Source organism: Ursus arctos, unplaced genomic scaffold (genome assembly GCF_023065955.2).
Source record: "Ursus arctos isolate Adak ecotype North America unplaced genomic scaffold, UrsArc2.0 scaffold_10, whole genome shotgun sequence".
NCBI lineage: Eukaryota > Metazoa > Chordata > Mammalia > Carnivora > Ursidae > Ursus > Ursus arctos.
This window is the reverse complement of record NW_026622764.1, coordinates 6,266,692-6,285,947: the sequence shown is the minus strand read 5'-3', so window position 1 is coordinate 6,285,947 and position 19,256 is coordinate 6,266,692.

Below are 19,256 nucleotides of genomic sequence, written 5' to 3'. Positions count from 1 at the left end.
CAAACCCTGGAGAAAGGGAGAGGATATGATTTCTAGAGTTACCATATTACTAGAGTGAAATGTCCAGTGTTCAACAACAACAACAAAAAAATCACAAGTCATACAAAGAATCAGAAATTTACTGCCCATTCAAAGGGAAAAAAAATAAACCAACAGAAACTGTCCCCAAAAAAGATCTGATGGTGCATCTACTAAACAAACATTAAAAAAAGAAAAACTGGCTTAAAGATATTTAAGAAACTAAGAGAAGATGGGGAGAAAGTCAAGAAAATAATGTATGATTGAAATGGAAATGTCAATAAAGACAAAACCCAGAGAGAGATCAGACAAACTCTGGAGCTGAAGGCTGCAAGGACCAAATACAACACTCTCAAGAAGGCATCAAAGGCAGATGTGAGCAGGCAGAAGGAAGACCTCACCAACCTGAGCACAAAACGATGGGGATCCCTGGGTCTGAGGAGCAGAAATTAAAGAATTAAACAAGAGTGAATAGAGCCGGAGCGACCTGCGGGGCACAGCTGAGCAGACCAGCACAGGCTTGAGTCTCCACCAGTGTGAAGGCTGAAGGTAATCACTCCCCCATTCCAGAAGAGTCCCATACACTTAAATCCAAGTGTTTGAATATATCTTTGATGTGAGCATTCAGATCTTAGGTACTGCCAGGGAGTGTGGTAAATGATAATTTCTAAGCAAGGACTTATCATTTCTCTGCCACCACCGTGCCAGTAGTGAGTTCTTACTCATCATGCCTTCTCTCCACATATTACAAGCACCAGCACCAATGCTCTCTGTGTCTGTCTCTACAAACGCCTCTGTCTCTCCGTCTCTCTGTCTCCCACTCACATACATTCCTTGTCTTTCACCTGTCTTTGAGCCCAGTGCCCTCTGTTCTGCTTACGGTTGACATGGTGCCATCTAAAACCTTCAAGGAGAAATATGAGGTTACAAAGATTCTAGAATGTTTCATACTGAATGTGTCTTTGTAGCAGATGATCTCAAACATGGGCCTTGGAAGGTGGGGCAAATTGGGGAGGAAATAGCAAAGCATTCTGGGTTTACTAAGCTGTCATCTAGCAACTGGAGGGAGGAGCTGGGGGAGGGGAAGGAGGAAGTTGAAGAGAAGAATCAAGTGCAATGAATAGTTGCAATTACAAATTAGGTAATTGGGCATGGAAACATTTGCTTTAATTTGAACATTCTATTCTGCATTCTGAATTCACCACTGTCTATTTGTGTCAATGCATCCCTATTTTTTGTTCCTCAGTTGCTTTAAAAAATAATTACATTCAGCTGGAAATAAGATACAGCGTGTGATATATTACACAGATGAAACCGCATCAAACATCACCGCATACGGATAACCCTTTCTATGTGGGTTATCAGACATTTCAGAAAGTCTAAAAACATAAAAATAATCCTCATCTCCTGACAAAGGAATCGATTCTGGAAATTATGGAATAATTTATGTTATGTTAGAGTTGTAAGACTACAACCATTAAATATGCTTAAAATTGAATAATATTTTGATTACAGCTGTAGTTTTAAATAGGATTCCTTGAAAAAAATCGGGAAATAATGTTTCACCCTCTGAGACTGGTGAAGGAAAAACTCTGAACTAGCCCTGCTAAAATAATAATCATAGCAATAATAACTACTGTACTCATAACTACAGCGCAAAATACTTTGGACCTTCAATAGTAGGATGAGTCTCAGCTAAATTCTGATATGTTGGTTACTAAAAACTTATTTTCTGACATCTTAATTAGAGAGTGTGAGGGAGGCCAATGACTACCCACAAAATCTTTCACCCATAAAGTCGAACAGGGCATTTTAGGCAATTGTAATCAGTAGGATAGACTTTTATTTTCCTCTCTTAGGAGAGGCAGTACTACCAAGATCTTTGATAAGCTAATTGCTCTGAAAAATCCATGGCATAACATAATAAGAAACTGTCGAAGAAGGCACCAGCAGCAGAACTGTGGCAGCTCCTACCCATATTGAAATACACCTGCTAAGAAAAACCTTCCAGTCACAGCAACTTCTCTCATGCTGCTGGGTGTGTATGTGCGTGTGTGTGTCTGTGTGTGTGTGTGTGTGTGTGTGTGTGTGTGTGTGTGTGTTTTGGAAGGTCTGAGGAGACCTTTTACTTCTAGATAATGTAATCAATATAAACAATTCTATCAAATAATTAGGCAAAACGTACTAGTCCATTAAAACCTGAGCTATCTGATTTTGTTACACTCTGATTAAAGTTAAGTGGAATTTAGGACATTGATTTTGGATGCGAGTAAACAAATTGTTTGGAAAGTTTTGTTTTTATTTTTGCTTTTAGGGTTTTTTTTGTTTTATTTTGTTTTGTCAGTTTACACTAGCTTCTGGAAAGATGTAAACATTTAGAAGATATGTAAACAAAACAGGTATAAGAAACACTGAGAATCATTAATTGAAATATACCTGACTCTAACATCATTCTATGTTATGCAAGCAGACTGTGGTATTGTTCACAAAAATTCACTGTTCCTCTCTGCTCTGATACCATACATCAGGGTTAACATATCACTTGTGGAGGCCAGGGAAATGTGAGCAGAAGTAATAGGTCACTTCCAAGAAAAACTTTTGCAAGTCCGCACCAGAGTATTCACATGCTGCTTCTCTCCAATTAGCAGCAGGCTTCTGAAGAGAAAATGCTCGAGTCCCAGAGTAACAGTGATGTGGGAGCAAAGCTGAAGCCAGCTGGTAATGAACAGGTAATGTAAGTGAGAAATAACCTTTATTATAAATGATTAAGATCTGAGGTCATCTGGGGCTCCTGGGTGGCACAGCGGTTGAGCATCTGCCTTCGGCTCAGGGCGTGATCCTGGCGTTATGGGATCGAGCCCCACATCAGGCTCCTCCACTATGAGCCTGCTTCTGACTCTCCCACTCCCCCTGCTTGTGTTCCCTCTCTCGCTGGCTGTCTCTATCTCTGTCAAGTAAATAAATAAAATCTTTAAAAAAAAAAAAAAAGATCTGAGGTCATTTGCTACCACAGTATAACTTAGTACATCCTGATTGGTAGAGATGGTGGCATCAGTGAGACACATGGCATTCTGATGAACCAGATATCAAATGACAAACACCTTAACACCACTTGTTCATTAATCCACATCTGAAATAATATGCCCAATGAAGCAGACACCATTACCTCCTAGTTATTACAGAAATTCTAGTGTCTCATTCTGAAATAATGCATGTCGCTATTTATTATTTACATAGGCTATATGATAAAGTAACTATAAACATTTATAAATGTAATATCCCTAGGGCACCTGGGTGGCTCAGTGGCTTAAGCATCTGACTCTTGATCTCAACTCAAATCTTGATCTCAGGGTCATAACCTCAAGCCCCACGGTGGGCTCCATGCTGGGCATGGAGCCTACTTAAAACAAAACAAAACAAAACAAAACGTTAATATTCAAAAAACTTAGAACAGTAAAAATGTAAATTATTTCAGGTTTAAATTTTACAATTATCACAGCACTTAATAACCAAAGAGAAGTTGAGATAAGATAGGACACTGATAAATGCCTTCTATAGAGAAAACTTTTTGTAACAGCTGTTCCCTGAGCTTGCAAATTAAATGAAATATATCCAGTACTAGCTAAATTTATAATAAAATTTTAAGAAAGCACGAGTATCACACATTTTAATTGTAAATTGTAATTTCCCACGTAGTTAGCATGTACCATTCACTGAATAAATATTGAACAAAGCATTGTTAATGAACTGTGCCTAAATACATGATCCCTGACAAAAAATAATTGTTTCTATTACCAGAGATCCTTTCAAGCACTAGAATGTTCTCTCTGTGCATGCTTAATACCTTCACAAAAATATTTTGTGTTTTGCATATATTTTGTTTAACTCATAGTATCATTACAGAAACTATCGAGCAATTAATATGTGTTTTTATATATCTGTATCAAAGTGGGGATCTTCTCTTTTAGCTATAAACATGGATTTAGATATTCACATATATATGAATACACACATACATACATGCACACACATGCAGAAAAGCTACCATGTAAGCTTGAGTCAATGCACACAGGGTCTGGTTTGGATATTGTCCAACAAGACACAATTTTTAGTACTCAAAAACCTCGTGGCAAGCACCCCACAATGGCATAGTGTTAAAATAACAGTAAACAAGCATTTTTAGATTTAACTCAAATACTAAGGGTTGATTAACCTCTTCCTAGAAAACTCCATCTCGTTCAAAAGTTAATTACAGAAAACCTACTTGATTTCCACCACTAGGAACCAGTCAACCTGGCCAAGGAAAAGACGGGGGAGACTGTCAGCAAACATTTCAGACTCCGTGTCTACTTTGCCTCAGTGATTTAAATGATGAACAGCTCGTTTCTTAGCACACCTGCTGTTCTTAGCTACAGCTTTTCCCCTGATGAGTCTCTGACCATGACAACATGCTTCAGCTGATGGGCTGCGTCCTGCGTAATCAGTCTTTTCGACCATCTTATTATCTGTAGGCTGTTAAACAACTTAGGTCAAAAATGTATTTTTTTTTTTAAGATTTTATTTATTTATTGGGCAGAGAGAGAGAGACAGCGAGAAAGGGAACACCAGCAGGGGGAGCGGGAGAGGGAGAAGCAGGCCTCCCGCCAAGCAGGGAGTCCAACGCGGGGCTCGATCCCAGGACGCTGGGATCATGACCTGAGCCGAAGGCAGACGCTTAATGACTGAGCCACCCAGGCGCCCCCAAAAATGTATTTTGAATATTCAATCATTACAGTACCTGGAACTTCTCTACTTGCTTTAGCCTATGCTACCAGGTATAGAATGCATGTATTTGAAAAAGAGGCATCAAAAAACCATTTATTAAGCATAAACACTGTGACAACATTCAAGTTCGTGGCATCGCATGGTCTTGAATTGCACTCTGCTCATGAATTATAGGTAATATCAGGCATAGTGCGAGGATAGTGTTGAAAATATCACATTATGCTTTATTTTTTAAGCTAAGCACCCATGAATTGGTTCAGGAGGATTTTATAAGAAAAATGCCAGTATAATGAATACTTGCAATAGTAAATGAAGTTATTTTTGATAAAGTTTAATGGGAAAAAAAAAAAAGGAGACTGAAGGAAAAAATAGACTCTAGAGCCAAGAGAGCTGACTTTTAAAGTTTGTCAAGGAATGTGTTCAAAGGAAGAAGAAAAGGTCATTTGGATGCAAAACCAGACTATAAGCTCCAGTGGCAAGTTACAAGTTAGAAAGCTTCGGTGAGATGGAAAAAACTGGGGGAAGACCAGGCTAGTGTGGTTTCAGAAGGTGGGAGAAGGTAGCAGTGGTTAAGACCGAGGTGAGAAAGGTGAATACGATGTAAAATGTATGCCTTCTATAAATTCACGTTTCTGCAAGGAACGGGGCTGCAATTCATAATGTATTAGTTGCATAAAACATGGGAACTTGGAGCAGGGAAAGGAAGACAACTGCTTGCAAATTACCCAAGGCCAATGGCTTTTTCCATCTGCACGGAGTCACAATTTTCAAGATGCTCTCAAATGATCTTTAAATTACTCTAATTCTCAACAGTGCTTTCACTTAAAAGTTTTTTGTCAGAAATTTAGTAGATTTGCTAGCATAGAAGACTGCGAGAATCCATTCAGTCCCTTACGGTGAGGAACAGAAGATCTGTGTGTGTGTGTACATGTGTATACATATGCATATACGTGTGTGTGCCTGTAAAAGATCAATGAATCCTCTTCGAATTGTCATTGGATTGAAAACAGTAATATAAAAATATATGGGAAAAATAAAGCTTGATAGCATAATTTCCTAAAATGTGTGCTATATGAGAAAACAATAAACATGCCCTTTGGTTGTAGACATTTTCAGAGTAATCGATGCCCATGTGTATCTGACACGTGATATATAATTTCAGCTCCCAGACGTTTAGATGTCTGAAATGTCCAAACTTCTTAGCTCTTAAACATTACACATTAAATGAAAGCTACAATCAGGATCTTGGAACAGTTTTGATTTTTTTTCAATGATTATTTTATAAACAGATCTACTGGAAGCATTAAGTGATAAATCCAACAGCCCTAGTTCTCACCGTTAACGAGTGGCTAACAATTAAAAGTCTGTGTCCCTTCCTGGAAAGTCCTCCTTCTTTCCACTGCCCACACTTTCTTTTATGGAGTCACCAACATCAATATGTCGAATGCCAAGGGACAGAATGATATCAGAAATAAAACAGCTTAAAATGTTTAAATGGATTCATGTCCTACCCTCAAGATCCTTAAAGTCCAGTGAGAATAAATCCTACACATACCCCAATGCTGCGGCACAATCTTAGGAAAAGGGCAAGGCGGGGATCACAGGGGTAAGGCAGGAGGGGAGGCCTCCTGGGCCTGAATGCTTACCTGAGAATGTTACACAGAATTCCTTCAGGCTTGTCAATCTCTCACCATGCAAAACTCAGACTAAATTACTGCTACCCTGGTATAGTCTTTGGAGAAAAAAAAAAACACTTGATATTCTCAGACATATGACGAGGGCAGAGAGGTTACTTGGGGGTGCAAAATGCATGGTGTCTTTACTAGAAATTAGGAAGGAAACTACTCAGAGAAATACATGTTTTTTAAGTTTCAAAGAATTCCTCATAAATTAAAGGTAGAATTTTTCACAGCAGTGATGGGATGCGCTTTCCAGTTGTTTTGAAATAAAAGTTTAACAAAAGCAGAAACCACTTGCGAATCATCTTTGCTCCCTGCCTGTCACCAGGACACTTAGGTGCTTTTACAAGGGCAAAATCTTGACATCAACCATGCTAAGCAAGACGGCGATACCCACCCCTTCTTTCCTGAGAGCCACAGGCTCTTTTAAAACCAGCGTGAAAAAACAATCCAATGTTAGGAAAGGTCAAAAGCCAGGATGAAGAGACATTCTGATTAAAAACCTTCCCTGAAGGCAGCAGGCCCTCTCCTTGTCCTCTAATTCAAACATAAAGGCATTTAGCCCATGCTAGTTTCCTGGTTAATTTTTCAAGAATATGGGTTGCTTAGGGATCAGAATACTGTATGAACTTCAAAAGATCTGAACGGCTCTGCCTGGACCCACACGGTTTGGATTGGGTCCCCCTGCGAGTGTGGTGCTCATTCTTTTCTTTTAATTTCTGCTTTTCTCCCTTCTTCACATTTCTTTCTGACATCCTTCTCTGTTTTAAAAGACTCATTTTTTAAGCTGTATTATTTAAGACAAAGAATTTCTACAAAGCCTTGGAGAAGAGCTGAGTTCTTTCCAAAGATGCGAGCAATACAATATTTTTTTTAAAAATCAGTAGTATTGATAGAGGAACCTCAAAAAATTTTAAAAGCTTAATTTTTATCCAAGCTACTTTAGTACAGAAAACCTCAGAGATCAAGTTTTCTTTTTATATTCCTATTACTTCCTGATTTCAGCCAGACCTGAAATATCACAAAACAGCATGACTTGGATTTTTTTTCTTTTAGATGACACAAAAGTTTCCAAGTTTGAACACAGATGGAAACTCAGATTTCTTATTTATACGATGTAGGAAGCAAAGAAGAAAAAAGTAAATGAACAACGTTTATAAGAATGGACAGTCTCTATCTACAGACTCACGAGCTGTTGTCAGGCCCCAGGCCTCCTATCTGCAGGCCCCAAGGATACAAGGGAGGCCCAGGTGCCATACATGCAAACTGTGTAAGCTAAAACTGAGGAAACAATTTGGGAGCTCCTTAAAATGTTCAACATATCATTACCACATGATCCAGCAATTCCACTCCTAAGTTTCTACCCGAAAGAATGAGAAACAGGGACTCACAAAGATAACTGTACACCAATGTTCATAGCAACACTGTTCATAATAGGCAAAAGGTGGAAAAAGCCCAAGCATCCACTGAAGGATGAATGGGTAAGCACAATGTAGCATCTACGTGCAATGGGACATTATTCAGCCAAACAAGAAAGGAAGTTCTAACACACAGTACATCAGGGTTGAACCTTGAAAACACTGTGCTAACGGTAAAGAAGCCAGATTCAAGAGGAAAAATACTGTATGATTCCCCTTATATGAAGTACCCAGAATAGGAAAATTCTTAAGGACATAAAGAATAGAGAAATTAGCAAGAACTGGGGTCGGAGAAGGTAGGGAGCTAGTGTTTCTTGGGTATAAGAATTTTTATTTGGGATGATGAAAAAGTTCTGGCAAAAGGTAGTGGTGATGGTTGTACAGCACTGAGAAAGCAACTTAATGCTATGGAGTGATACACTTAATTAAAGTGGTCAATTTTAGGTATATTTGGTATCTATTTATATATTACAAGTATTTTACCCACATAAAAAAATACATTATTAACAGAGAAGCAATCTGTTAAGTAAGTTATAGCCTATTCTCTTATCTTGATAAATAGATCTTGTAGTATAATTTGAACTTAGGCTCGGTGGAGTTCTCTGTCTCCCATCTGGAATCTGGTGCTGTAGTCAGGGCCGCCTCCTTGCAGCTTGGCCCCATAGTTGAGCAGCACCCTTACCCCTGTAGAGGCACATCCTGGGGATGGTGTGGTCTGACCTCAAGAAGAGGAATCCGCAAAACAGGCCTGCTTGCTCTCGCAAATCCGCTCCAGACAGGACACTCCAGGAGCATCACGTAGAACCCAGTGCAGGCTGACAGTGGGCAGGTTCCCTTGGCCCACGGGATATTCTGAACCCTTGCTCCATGGAGAGGGAGGGATGACTGTGCCCAGTGTGCCAGAGCAGGGCCCTCGTCGATACGGCGCCCAGCGTGTGCCCCTGCCTCGTGGGGTCTAAGGGCAGAACTGTATTCTGTGTTTGACCAGAAGCCTTTTGTTTAGCCTAACCGGTCTCTCACTTCACCGCACACCCATCTGACCTAGAGCAGAGACAGGAAAAGTCTCCGGGCTCACACCGGTGTGTCCTATCTTCTCTATTTTAGGAAACAGCTGTGGTGTTAATCCATGTAGAATTAACACCCCCAGCCTTCTGCAACGCACAGCATTTGACTCCCAGACTGGTTTGTTTAAACACTCTTTGTGGATGCTGTCCGGTGGTTTCTCAAATGCTGACAAACTTCTGCGCAGACAGGCAACCCACAGACTCTATCGCGGGGTCCCAGCATGGATTACGGACTTTGACAGCCGCCACGCTCTTCATCTGCATACACCTTTCCTCTAACTAAATTCATCTGCCAATAAGTAATGGAAATCTTAATCATCTGACTTTTTAAAAATGCAATGGTGATACAGAATGAATAAAGAACAAGAGGCTTCTCCTCTGCTTGTGAACACAAGTAGCCAAATTGATCCCTCAGAGGCTGACGAATGCCACCCACCCCTCCTGCCATCTCTTCCAGGCAAAGAAACATGTCTACAGCAATGCCATCATTTCTCTGAAGATTTACCGGACCGAGGAAGAGAATTTAGGCACGTTATTTTACCATCTTCTTCGGATTTTGTAAGCATATGTAGTAGGTGTTCCTGCTGTAAACAGATTTCGTTGTTTTCATATTCACAAGACTCAGGACTACTGCCCATATGATCAGAAATTCAAAATATGCTTTTTGGTTCCCTTTATGAAACCATATTGTCCCAACGTGTTGGTTTGGTTTTTTTTTTTTTTTTTTTTTTCATTTTGGCAAAAAAAATTCACATTTCCATATTAAGTTATGGATTTGATTTCTGTGGTTTCTCATTGATTCATTTACATGTATCTATAGAAATCATCAAAGTACTCTTAAAAAAAAAAAGAAGTCATCAAGTTAAACCAACACTACAAAAACAGACTCACGAGCTGTTACAGGCAAAAGCCCTCTATTGATGCTAAAATTAGTGGGCAAATATATGGAACACAGGAAATTTCCATAGGCTTAAAATAGCCCTCCAGAAGATACTTACCAATTACAAAGTTAAAAATAGTTGTATTTTGTCATCACATGGTCTGCTGGGTACTGAGATGTAAACAAGCAGGCACCATCAAAACCAAGGAATTCAGGTTTACATCTCATGCACCACCACCCCCTACCCAACGCCGAGACCAGGGGAGGAGAAAAGCACAATGTCACCTTGGCAATAGTTTTGCAAAAATGCATAAGCCCAGTCGAATCATGTGAAACCATCAGAAAAACCCACAGTGAAGGGCATTCTACAAAATAACTGACCAGGACTCTTCTAAAGTTTCCAGGTGACAAAGGACAAGAGTAAGACGAGTGTAGGTGGGGAAACACATAGGGACACAGTGCATGATGGCGTCACGGAGCCTGGAGCTGGAAAAACATTAGTGGCCAAATTGGGAAAAACTGTAAAAAGGTCTGTAAATTAGTCAGTTGTATTGTGGACTAAAAATAGTGATACGATTGCTATTAATATCCTGTATCACCATATTTTACATTGTATATTATAGATTATTTTATATTATTAATGCCACATTATTAATAAATAAGTGATGGTACTATGAGTTAATAGTATAGTTATTAGTTATAGTGTTACTAATAGCAATCAACTACTTCATAAATGCTAATTTCCAGATTTCACCAAATACACTATTGTTATGGATGGTGCTAACATCAAGTGAAGCTCAGAAAAGAATATACGGGAAATCTCTACTTTCTACAACTTTTCCCTAAGTCTAAATGTATTAGAAATCAAAGCTCACAAACACAGAAACGGGCAGCTTCAGCGCACCCTTTTTGTCCCTTGTCCCTGTTGCATCTGCCTGGAACGCGGGCTCACCATTGCGAGTGCAGAGGTAAGGCAACCAGGACGAGCCCGGACGGCGGTGCCGAGACACCCCGAGTCCCTGACCCCTGAGGACCCGCAGCGACTGCGTCAACCTGCTCTGCCTGCCTGTCTCCAACCCCTCGTCATGTGGGGAAAACGACACATGTTCGATCAAGCCACTGAAAAAACAGATTGTTTAACTGTCCCTCCTTCTCTGGGAATGAAGTTTGCGTTATACACTGGCTGTTCTCCGTGGTCACAGCAGTCTGCGAGTGTTGCATACTATGCCAGGACAGTCTGGATTTGCATGTTTCCTCCTCCAAAAGAGTCTGCACAGCACTGCTGTCTGCCCAACGTGGAGGTCATTGAATGGGACGTCTTCAACATATATCAAGTCCATCATAAAACAACATTAACGGTGATCCTATGATCCGCTTTGATCTTACGCATGTAAACAGGTAACATTTTACAAAATATGCTACATGCATCATCTTATTTAATAGCCTCAATGATTCTCCTAGTTAGATACTGTTCATTTATGAAGGAAACTGATGTTCAGAGAGGCTATATTACTCATTACTCATGTTTAAAATATACCCATATACTCTTTATCCTTCCTCACGTCCAATGATGAGACCTAATTCTCTTTCCCTAGAGTGTAGCTGACCTCAGTGACTTGCTTCCGATTAATGGAATATGTAGGAATGATGATTTGTGACTTCTAAAACTAGGTCATTAAAGGCATTGTGGTTTCTCCTTGCTCTCTGTTATTTGGAAAGCTCAGTCTCAAGAGAGCCAGCTGCCAGGTGTGCAGACAGTCAAGCTGACAGTGAGGCACAGATTCCTCCTACCAACAACCTGTGAATGAGATACTTGGGAAAACAATGTTGTAACCCAGTCCAACCTTCATATGGTGATGGCCCCAGCTGCCAGCTCAACTGGCAACTCTGGAGAGATTCCAAAACAGAACCACACAACTAAGCCACTCCCAAATTCCAGACCCACAGAATCTATAGGAGACAACACACATTTGTTCTTTTAAGACACTAAGTCTGAGGATCATTTGTTATGCTGCAATCGATAACTAATGTAACTACTAATGCCAAGGGCTAGATTTAAACTACTAGCTGCTCTGATCTCAGATCCAGAGTTCTTTTTACTATATCACAGTTGCCTTCTTTCTGACAAACTATAAGCCAGTCTATTATTTTGCTGTGATCATGAATGACTCAGATATAAAATCCCTTTGTAATCATTGCTCTCAGTAAGAGCAGGGAGCTGCCATTGTGCAGACGTTCTCTATCACTGCCTCAGAGCTCAGGCCCCCAGCATGACATAACATTTCATGGTTAATAGGGAGAAGGGGTAGAGAAATTCTCTTATGTCATGGAATCCATGAAACATTCAGGAATAAATCATGACAACATATTAAGATACCCTTTATTTATGTAACACATAAAGAAGAAAACGTGGTTCCTCACAGGATTTATAACTGCAATAGTTTGATCACCTTAGGTTAGGCAACTGAATCAGAGTAGCTCCAGTTAGCTATTCTATTGGTATAGAATTTCTGAATCTTACATTATTTGTGTTTGTATGATTTCTTTGTAGGTCTAAACACAAAATCATTAGGATTGAATACAGTAACAATGAATACAACAGGGTAAGTTATGTACACACGAAAATGATGATGAGTAGAGCAAATTTCATTATAGTTACTAATCACTAAATTATACTGCTTTATTTTAACACAGCCTTCCCCACCACACACACACCCATTCTGGCTCCCATACATGTTTTGATGCTCCTTCCTTCCCAAGTGCTAAAATGGATGTAAAGGCGGCAAAGTAGCCCAGAGTGGCCTTAAGGCAACTTCAGGGAGAGAATGGTGCATGGCTGGCAGGTTTTAAAGATCTGCCCCACGTGTTCTCAACTTGAAGTCAGTCATTCTTACAGTCCCATGGCATGTGTGACTTAGGACAGATTCTGTGGAAATACATGTGTTCTAGTCATGGGGCTTACATGCAAATGGGCCCTTCTTTTCAACAGAACTTAACGTTTCAGGCCACATGGAAGAGAAATATCAGTGTCAGGATGAACAGCGGCCTGCTCTGTCCCACTCTCTCAGAGCAGCTCTTTGTCCTCCTTATGTGAGCTCCACTAAGCCGCTAATCACTTTAGTATGCATGTGTGCGTGCCTTGAGTTTCCACAGCTAAATGTGGCCAACAACTTGGTTTTTTTTTCAACTCTATCTTCCATTCGTCCCCTGCTGTGCTTCTACTCTAAAAGCAGGAATAGCTCAGAAGTTAACAGGAAATTTCTTCCTGGTGTTCAAAGAACTTCATACTGGGTTTTGGAAGGAAGGAAGGAAGGAAGGAAGGAAGGAAGGAAGGAAGGAAGGAAGGGAGGGAGGGAGGGAGGGAGGGAGGGAGGGAGGGAGAGGGGAGGGGAGGAAGAAAAAAAAAGGAACGCCCATAACTTTAAATCAAGAGTTGCCTCCAAATTATTGACTCCATTTTTTTGCTGTTGTTGGATAGATTCATAATTGTCTTTATAATAATTATCATTTATATTTGCTCGTTATCTGTCTCTGTCAATTTTCTATTACACAGAAATAAACAATTAAGACCTCAGGGACAAACATCAATAAAACATATATGAGTAGGGAAACAATAAGAAACTTCAGAAAGCAGGACGTGAGAACTTCCACTTTGTATTCTGACACATGAATCCTAGGGCTTCCTCATTCCCGTCCTGACAAGAAACATCAGTGAATTTTCCTGCATGCATCAAACAACTGAGGTTACAGAATAAAATGCCACTTCATCCAGACAGACACAGCCAAGATCAGCCTACCTGGAATAATAAGTGAGCCCAACAAGGCTGCAGGATTCAGGGTCGATATTTAAGAAGCCCATTGCCTTCCTACTTACGAGAGATGAATACTGAAACTTGAAATTAAATAAACTTTACCATTTATAAGAGCATGCAATAAATGAAATATTTAGATATAAATCTACCAAAGTATGTACACAATTTGTATGTGGAATAATTTGTATGTGCATAAAACACTGATGAAAAAAATCAAAGATCTAAGTAAATAGAGACATATCGCATATCCATAGATTAGAAGGATCCACATTTTTAAGATGTCAATTCTTTTCAGTTTGATCTATACATTCATTGTGATGCCAATAAAAATCCTGGTAAGCTATCTTTCAGATATCAACAACTCAATTCTAAAGTTTATATGAATGGTGAAAGATCTAGGTTAATAGTACAATGTACAAAAGAATAGGAAGAAGAAAAGGAAGAGGAGGAGGAAGAAGATGGTCAAAGGGCCCATACTGTCCAATTTCAAACTTACTATGAAGCTGGCATAATCAAGACCGCATGGTACTGGCCACAGAACAAACACTTAGATCACTGGAACAAAACAGAGAACCCAGCTATCAATACATTCAAATCGAGTCAACTCGTCTTTGACAAATGGGTAAAGATGACTGAGCAAAGAAAGGAGAAAGTTTTCAACAAATGATAACAGATTAATTGGATGCCAATATGCCAAAACAAAGCTAACAAATAACAAAAAACCTTAGACCTTACACGAAAATGAACTCAATGTGAATTAAAACATATGGAGAATGTAAGTTATAAAACCTCTGGAAAAAACATAGAAGAACATCAGCATGACCTTGGATTTACTGATGAGTGTTAAATACAACACCACTAGCATAATCAACAACAAAAATATGATGGACTCTATTAAAATTAAAGACTTACACTCTGACAAAGACACTGTTAGGAGAATAAAGATAAGCCACAGACTAGGAGAAAATATTTACAAAACAGTAGCTAATAAAAGACTTGTATAGGATCCTAGCACCTGGGAGGCTCAGTCGGTTGAGCGTCCAACTCTTGATATCAACTCAGGTCTTGATCTCAGGGTCATGAGTTCAAGTTCTGCAGTGGGCTCCACACTGGGCATGGAGCCCACTTTAAAAAACAAAATAAAGAGTTGTATATAAAATATACAAAGAACTTTTAAAACTTACCAAAAACAACACAAGACAATTTTTTTTAAATGAGCATAATTTCTGAATAGACACCTTGCCAAAATAGATACACAAACTGTAAATAAGCATACAAAATATCCATTGTTTGTCATCAGAAAATGAAAATTAAGACAATGAAATAATCCCTACACATTAAATGTTTAAATAGAAAAACAAAAAAACCTGAGAATATTAATTCCTGGCAAGGATGTGGAGTAACAGGAACTCCCATTCACTGCTGATGAGAGTTCAACAAGATACACCTGCTTTGGAAGACAGTTTGACAGTTTCTTACAACGCAAAACACTGCCTCACCATACAATCCAGCAACCGTGTTACTAGGTATTTAACCAACTTATTTGAAAACTCACATCCACACAAAACCCAGCCAACAAGTACTTAAAACAGCTTTGTTCATAACCGCTCAGAAATGGAAACAACTGAAATGCCCTTCAGTAGTTAAATGGATAAACAGTAGTACACCCATGCAATTTCCATTACGCAGTGATTAAAAAAAAAAAAGGAGCTATCAGCACATGCACGTGTGGATGAATATTAAATTAATATTACCAAATAAAAGAAGTCAGTTTGAAAAGGCATTATACTGTATGATCTCATTCTCATTGACATTATGGGCGGACAGAAGTATAGAGACAGTTACAGATCAGTGGTTGCAAAGGCTTCCACGGAGAGGGGAGAGCATATGGGATTGGGGCAGGAGGAGTGAAACTATTTTGTATGATACTGTGATGGTGGATTTACGACACTATGCATTTGTCACAAACTTGGAAAAATGGCTGGGATTGGTGATATATAAACTGAGCCTGGAGCGTGTTGAAGTGTCAGAAAGTAAGAAATTGCACCCCAAAACTCCACAATAATGTCAAAAGGACATAGCAGCCAACTGACAGTGCCAAATGGCCAAAGCTGGAACAATTTCAGCACAAATAAAGCAGGATTTGATTATTTCCAAAGATTAAAATAAATATCCATGAATCCATATTAATGTAAGTAAATGACTGAATAAGTAAATAAATTGGAGAGAAAGGATAAATGTTCATTAAGATGAAAACCAAATAACTTATATTGATACTTTGTTCTCAGGAATATGGAGCATAATTCTCTACTCTTTAAGTGTGGGTGCTCGTAGTGACTTCCTCCCAAAAAATATGGAAATGAAAAAGGGTAACAGTGAAAACACATGACAAACCTTACCTCAACCAGGTCATTAACATCTGTATTTGCAGCCATGCTGATAATGTGCACCTGTGATATGAACTAATGAAAAGGGTACTTTGCCTCTATGATCTTCCTCCCCAGAACCTCTAAGCCTAATCTCACAGTGACAAAAATATACATACAAAAAAATCTCCTGAGAGGGACATTCTACAAAAAACCTGACCCATACTCCTGAAAACTGTCACTCATAAAAAACAAGAAAAATTTCAGGAACTGTCATGGCCAAGAGGAGCCTAACGACGCAAGAAGATTAAAAGTCCTGTGATATCCTGAGTGGAATTCTAGAACAACAGTAGCAACACAAAATATTAGGTAAAAGCTTAAATAAATTGGAATCAAATATGGACTTTAGTTAAAAATAATGTATCAGCATGCGTTCATTAATTAGAATAAGGATACCGTGCTAATGGAAGATGTTCATAATACGAGAAGCCAGGCTGGGTGTGAGAGCTTTCTGTGCTCTTGTGATTTTTCTATAAATTTATAACTACTGAAAACATAAATGTTTATTCTTACAAAATAAAAATTAAAAGTCAAAGTGGTCCATCTGTGAAAGAGGAAAATTTTAAAGAAAGGAACAGAAGAAAGTGATTTTTAGTCACCTTCTCTCGTTCTACTCTTACGGAAATAGTTATAGATATTCAGTCAGAGTTTATAAGAAATATTGAGCATAACAAATTATCTACGTGGACCAAACGATTCTGGTTTATTTGCAGCAGCATATTGAGTAAAAAGTGACAATTCAGCTTCATAATAAATATTTTGTACTTTGTTGTCTCAGGTATTCTAAGGTTTATAGAGTCTACCCTTCATATTGTGTTATTACAAAAGAGAATATAATGATTTTTGAATGGAGTATCATAGCTTCAGATGATAGAGTGGCAAGGTCGGAAAAGGGAGGGAAGTGGAAGCTTCCAGCCCATTTAGTAGTGCAGAATCTGTTAAAAAAAAAAAAAAATTCAACTGAGTAAATGTTAAAGAAATTTTCCAGATTTAATGTAAATGTTAAAGATCTTACTGGTTTTATTCAGTGATTCATGAATCAGGCAGCATCCCATCTAGCAAATAAAAAGGAGCTCTGAAGAGCTGTACAGAATGAAGGACTTCCACAGGTGGAAGGGGTGGGACAAGGGAGTCATTCTAGCAAAGAAGTGACTGTATGTGGCAATGTCACCTTTCTTTAGGAGATGGATGGGGTCTATCAGGCAGATCCCCTGCTATGCTGAACAGGTAATTCCAGACTGACTGGTGTAAGATTCCATTCCTGAGGAGGCTTGACTATAATTAAGTTAGGTATTAAGTCTCCATTGGGTGACATGGAGTTTAATACAAGTGGCTTCATTTGGGGCCTGTTGTCTCTTTTTTTAACATTACTAAATCATTATGGTTCATATTTCTCTATGAGAATAGCATATGGTGATCTTTATACAAGCACGTGTCCAACTACTAGAATGAAAAGATCTGCACCCTAAATGGTTTAAATCCATAAAGTTATTCTCTTGAAAGAATGTAGAAAGACATAAGGGGTGCTTAAGTATCCCGTATTAGGTTTCAAAAGTTGTCGTTGCAGCTAGTAAATTCTATTATAAATAAAACTGAAAGATAATGAGGGCCTACAAAAAAAAGCAATGACTGCAAAAATAACTGAACTTCCCATCCTTTTAAAAGAAGTGTTTTTCTAGAGAGTGTTGGGCTCGAAAATAAGGTCAGAGTATGCTTATTTTAACTTATTACCTCCTCTTATTTTAACAAATGAGAATAGCCTTTATTCTTGGCAGCCTTCAGGAAAGAAAATATTTTTCTCTCTCTTGTCAAGTTGCAGTTTTGGAATTCAAAAAAATAAGAATTGCCTATGCAGTTCAAAAATGAGAAGCATTTCTTTTGTTACTGAAAATGCTTACTTCACACGAGCTCTGAATTTGTACTTGTCCTCAAGGGACAATCTTTCTAATGGTCTGTGTCCCAAAAGGAAAGCACTGCGTTCATTTCACAGAACTTTTCAAGATGGTGATTTGCAATGCTATATTCATAACAAGGCAAAACTAACTTCTCACATGTCACAGAGGTGAGGAGCTGGTGGCATACTCCCCTGAATGTCTGGCGTGGCCACCTCTCTCCGGGGTAAGCAAGGCACCCATGGTAGACGTGGCAGACACTTGCAGCTGATGGACCCACCTTCTCTCTCCTTCCTTACTGCCTTGACTGTCTCTGTTGTAGAGACCGTGGAGGCTAAAAAAGTGATTTTTCCCTCCTTCCGGGGAAAGAGAAGTCTACTGAGGCCATTTCCTCTCTGTCTTGTTTTCCTGCCTGGAGGTGCTACCCCCATTGCGGGAAGTTACAAGGGATCTACTTTCTTGCTGTCAAGACCTTGCCTACCCATCCCTGTACTTCCTGTTGCACAAGATAAATAAATACTCTGTTTTTAATCCACCACACCAATTTCCTGTTACCAGGGGGTGAATCTAGTCCTAACTGATGGGATAGTAAGGTAACAGTAAATGTCAGTGATATTTTTTAAGTGGTTAACCTTCTATAGGCCCAAATGAAGAACATCTGAGACAGTGAAGGAAATCTGAATGATAGGTGACATTGAAATGCTCAAAGAATACTCAAGATTTATTTGAATGCATTCTTTAATAATTATCAAAAAACGTCTATATGAAAGGTAATATTATCATTCCCAAGTTCTTACTGAGAAGGCTAAGTTTAAAAGACATTTCAGGGGTACATGGGTGGTAAAGTCAGTTGAGTGTCTGACTCCTGGTTTCGGCTTAGGTCATGATCTCAGGATTATGAGATCAAACCCTGCTTCAGGCTCCATGCTCAGTGGGGAGGGAGTCTGCTTGAGATTCTTTCTCTCCCTCTGCTCTTCCCCCACCTGGTGCTCGCTCGCTCTCTAAATAAATAAATAAATAAATCTTTAACAAACAAAAGACATTTCAGTAATCTGTAAATATAGAACTATGCTCACACTGCTGGTGACTACACACTATGCTCTAGTAATAGAAGGAGATGGTAGACATGAACATGGCCCTGCCCTCCGAACACTTACAGTGCTATGTTAGAGAAAACACTCGGCTTAATCACAAAAGTCAGTGTAAGATTACAATGGCTTTTAAGTGCCATGGGAGGAAGGTAGGCATCTGGCCTCCTCTTAGCACTTAAGGAAAGAGCCCCGACAAGATAAGAAATAACATG